Source organism: Coenobita brevimanus, chromosome 23 (assembly GCF_032717465.1).
Source record: "Coenobita brevimanus isolate Jiangsu-jjx chromosome 23, ASM3271746v2, whole genome shotgun sequence".
NCBI lineage: Eukaryota > Metazoa > Arthropoda > Malacostraca > Decapoda > Coenobitidae > Coenobita > Coenobita brevimanus.
Window position 1 is genome coordinate 47,462,079 of NC_136976.1, and position 4,851 is coordinate 47,466,929.

Below are 4,851 nucleotides of genomic sequence, written 5' to 3' on the forward strand. Positions count from 1 at the left end.
ACCATCCACCTGACAAAGTCAGAGGAGGGTGTTGTTATCACTGGGATCAATGGGTGTCCACTGTTGAGTTGGGCGGCATGGCAGCTGGCCAGGAGTTGGGTTTTCGTTTCCGGGCCAGAACTCAGAAAGTATTCACTATAGCTATAGTCATGAAACTTCACATAGTTATATGTCTTAAACTGAACTGGTGCCTTTTGATAGGTAGAATGCTATGTCTTAAGTAGTTTTTTTATTTTAAATTATGAAAAAAAAAAAAAATAATAATAATAATAATAATAATAATTTTCTGAGATTTCAATGTGACCTGTGCAAGAAATCTGAAGGGCACAATGCATTTTTCTTTTAAAACTTAGCAACTATTACACCTAGGAAGCAGAAACTGTACATATTAAATTATTATATGAATATCTAATTACGTATGAAGTTTCATGACTGTACTACGGGTTAAAAAAGTACCAGTGCATAGGGGGTCCGATGCCTATCGAAAACATTCGTTCATTACCAACGTCTCATTGTGTATGAAAAATATCTTTTTATATAAACATGACATTTGCAAAATGTTGGCAAGAGGATAATGCTAGCTGGCGAAACATGACACCTCCCGACATCAGGGCTACGAATATGTGGTAAGTCAGACACTAATATTTCCGTGACCTTCGTTCTGTGGTCCCAGCTGTTTCATGCACATTGTGCACCGATACTTTTTTGACCCGTAGTACCTATTATGTTCATTTTTTTCATTCATTGCCAGACGCCATGTATCCCAGACGGGGTGGCCAAGGGCTCAGAGTTAATTGTTTTACAGGGAGGGGCATTAATCCTCCACCAACCCCACTTGATATGTAGGGATGCCAACAGCATCTGGTGTTCCCAGGCGGTCACCCATCCAAGTACTAACCAGACCCAACGTTGCTTAACTTCGCTGATCGGACGGGAAGCGGTGTACTCAACGTGGTATGGCCGTTGGCTCATAAAAAATGGCTGCCTAAACAGAAAAAGCATAAGTCATAATTTCATCAAATCTGCTCATAACTTCATTATTACCATGGATAAACAATTGAAATTTTTAGTTTTTAATGTCCATGTAATACAGGGGGAGGGGTGGGGGGTTATGCACTTGGTTAGGTGTGCAGGTGGCAAAAAGCCATCACTATCCACTTCTCTTTTCCAGTGACAGCCAAGAGAGATGCATGGAACCACTGTGTGCCTCGTTTCCTGTTCATTTCTGCAACAATTGGTATTTCCTTTTTCTCTCTTGACTACCATCACTCTTCCTCTAAACCTCACCATCTTTTCCTCACTAAGACTCAGAGGTCTAGGTGGCAGTAAACCCCTCTGTATCCTCCTACTTTCTCTATACTGTACTCACTTCAAGGCCAAAGGTGGCTGTTGTGTAACACATCTTTCTCTCATGTTCCTGAACTTGAATCTTCTGAATTCTCTACTCTCTGGCTGTGGCTATCCTTTCATTCTCTGACTAAGTATATATTAGTGAGTGGACAGTTGTTTTGACAGAGGGGGACAGATGGATATGGGTGTGTGGGTTTGTTGGTTGCAGAGAAATGGGTGGAATATGTCATGAATGTAATGAGAGTAAGCTATAAGAGAATAGTAATGAAAAAGTTTGTTCGGTGGAATGATGTTGGCAATTATATCAGCATATGCTCCAAAAGGCTTGGATGAGGTACAGGAGGATAGATTTTGGGATGACTTAATACATGTAGTTGGTGGTATGAGGGATGATGAGATAATGGCTTAGGAGGGGACTTAAATGGTCAAGAAGGTGAAGCAGCTCAAGGACATGAAGGAGTACAAGGGGAATGTGCATATGGTATAAGAAATGAGGAAGAGGAAAGGATACTCAAGTTTGGGGAGGCAATGAACGTGACTGTGTGAAACATAAATTTTAGGAAAAGAGAGAGTAGGTTCATTACATATGAGTCCCGGGGGTTATAGCAGTCAGATAGATTATTTCCCGGTCAGGTGGGCTGATAGGAGGTTAGTGAGGGATGTTAAGGTTATGGGAAGCATGAAGTATGTGCAGCAGCATAAATTATTGATATGTGACATGGTACTTAAAGAGCGAATGATGAAAAAGAGGACTTACGTACCTAGGAGGAAAATATGGAAGCTGGAAAACCATGAAGAAAGGGATGCTTTCTATTGCAAAATGAGAAGAGTGGTGACTGAACAGAGAGCTGTTGACAGAGGCATTAATGAACAGCACAGAGCCCTCAAGAACCTCTTGAGAGTTACTGATGCAGTATGCGGTTGGACAGGAGGACCACAAAGACATAAAATAACTTGGTGGTGGCATGAGGGTGTAGAGGCAGCAGTTAAGGAAAAAAGGCTTTTCCAGGAAGGGAAGAAGGGTGATAACAAAGAGGAATACTTGACTGCCAAGCATAAGACTAGAAGAGAGGTATACAGGGGAAAGTCTGAGTCACAGAGACTTTTACTTGATAACCTAATCATGAGGAAAGGAAGAATATGATATATAAGGTGGAAAATCAGGTGATGAGGGAGAATCGAGATATTATAGGTTAGCAGTGTGTGAAGAATAATGAAGGAAGGGTAGTGGTGAACAGAGGGGATATTAAAGATGCATGGAGAAAGCAATAAAACCAGTTGTTGAATCAGGAGTTTTGACAGGGACAGACAAGGTTTGGAGCCAGCAGATCCAGTGTTTGGCCATTGGCCTTTGATTGACGCTGCTACTGCAAGTTGGGCAATAGGCAGAATCCAAGTGGGGAAGGTAGCAGATGTGTCTGGATTGACTGTTGAAATGTTGAAGGCCTCAGGAGATATAGGACTAAGGTTAGTCACTGACCTGATTAATATGATTATATTTGAGTTTGTTATCCCAGATGATTGGCTGATGAGTGTAACTGTAAATGTGCACCAGGGGAAGGGTGCTGCCCTGGAAAGAGAATTATAGAGGTATACAGCTTTTAGATCAGATAATGAAGGTAATGGAGAGAGTTCTAGAAGGTATGATTGGAGAAAGAGTGAATATTGATGAGAAGCAGTTTGGATTTATGCCAGGCAGGGGGACCACTGATACCATATTCATTGTTCGGCAGCTTCAGGAAAAATATATAGGAAAGGGAACTGTACTTTGTTTTTGCTGATATGGAGAAGGCCTTTGACAGAGTCCCCAGGGAGGTAATGATGTGGGCAATGAGAATGCTTGGGATCGAGGAGTGGCTGGTTGGGGTGCTTATGGCCATGTATGTGAGTGCACACACCCAGGTAAGAGTGAATGGAGATTTGAGTGATGAGTTTTCCATGAATGTTGGTGTGCATCAGGGGTCAGTTTTGAGCCCCTTGTTTATCATGGTACTTGAAGCCCTCTCACATGACTTCAGAAATGGATTCCCATGGGAGATGTTGTATGCTGATGATTGCAGGGAATGAAAGGAAGGCGGAGAAATGATTTAGGAAGTGGAGCGACGGTATGGGGAACAAGGGCTTAAGAGTTAATGCGGTTAAAACAAAAGTGATGATGTCTAGGGTTGGTGGCAGTACTGTCAAAGAATAGGGATAGTGGCCATGTGCAATCTGCCACAAGGGCGTGGGAAGTAACTCCATCTTGCACAGTTTGTGATAAAGTGGGTGCATAAGAGATGTAGGGGTATTAGAGGCAGATTGTGAGACAATGCTGATTTTGTGTGTGCAGTGTGTCAGGGAGAGCAGGTGGAGATTGTCAGGTGTGAAAGGATTGAACTTGCTGGTGAGTCTCTTGAGTGTATGGAAGAGTTTTGTTATTTGGGAGACATGTCATGTGCTGGTTGTGGTAGGTGGGGGCACCCATCATCCACCCACTTAGTGTAGTGGTACCCTGTTTTTAGGGTAGCTCTACACTGAGTGGCAAGCCAAATGATTTCCTGTAAATCAGGAAATCATTTACAACACTGGGTGGTAACCTTATAACCAACCAACATGTGTGCCCTACGTGGGTTGGCGGAGGGTTAGTGCCCCTCCCCAGAAAACAACTAACTAAAAATACAAACAAAAAGCCCCGGACCAGGACTGACCAAAAGATGACGACTAAGAACCGTACAAAGGACATGATACGGATGGTGACCTGGAATGTACGGGGTGCAAATGATGAGGATTGTCCAGGTGCTTGAGGGTGTGAAAGTGGATGTGTGTGGATTAACTGAAACTAAATGGACAGGAGAGAGAGTGTGAGAGAATGGGAGTATGGATGGGGTGTATGTGCAGGAGTAGGTGGGAATGAGAGGGCAAAAGAAGGAGTATGTATTGTTGTGGGTAACAGATGGAAGGAGAATATAAGCGAGTACAGATCAGTTGGTTCAAGGATTGTGTGGGTAAGATTGAAAGTTGGACTACAATTGTGTGCGATTGTATGTGTGTATGCGCCAATGCAAGATTGTGCAAGCAGAATGACAGAAGAGTTCTGGACAAATGTGGAAGTATGCATGGAAAAGTTTGAAAGGAATGAGAGAATGTTTTTGATTGGTGATATGAATAGTAAAGTAGGGAGCATGAAGGTGGATTGAATAGTTGGTGAGTGGGGTGTGCCTGCTGAGATAGATAAGAATGGCAGTGCATTAGTGGACATTTGTGCCAGGATGGGGTTGGAGATAGCCAATACCCTCTTCAGGCACAAAATGATCCACAGGTATACATGACGAGTGATGAGAAAGGTGGATAGTGAACTGAATGAAAGGAACGTAATGACTGATTATGTGTGTGTGGATGAAGGGATGCGAAGATGTGTAATGGATGCAAGAGCATATAGAGGTTGGGGGAGTGGACTTTCTGACCACCAAGTAAGGTCCAAGTAAAATGGAGAAATAGAAGAGAAGGACGGAAGGAAGGAGT

The 4,851-nt window shown here is 42.9% G+C and overlaps 1 non-coding gene across 1 annotated transcript; it reads right to left on the reverse strand.

Moving 5' to 3' along the window:
* Nucleotides 1-849: 849 nt before the first annotated feature.
* Nucleotides 850-968, reverse strand: LOC145393079 (5S ribosomal RNA). Its single transcript, XR_013896097.1, has one exon. It is a non-coding gene; the product is annotated as a 5S ribosomal RNA (ribosomal RNA).
* Nucleotides 969-4,851: the final 3,883 nt, after the last annotated feature.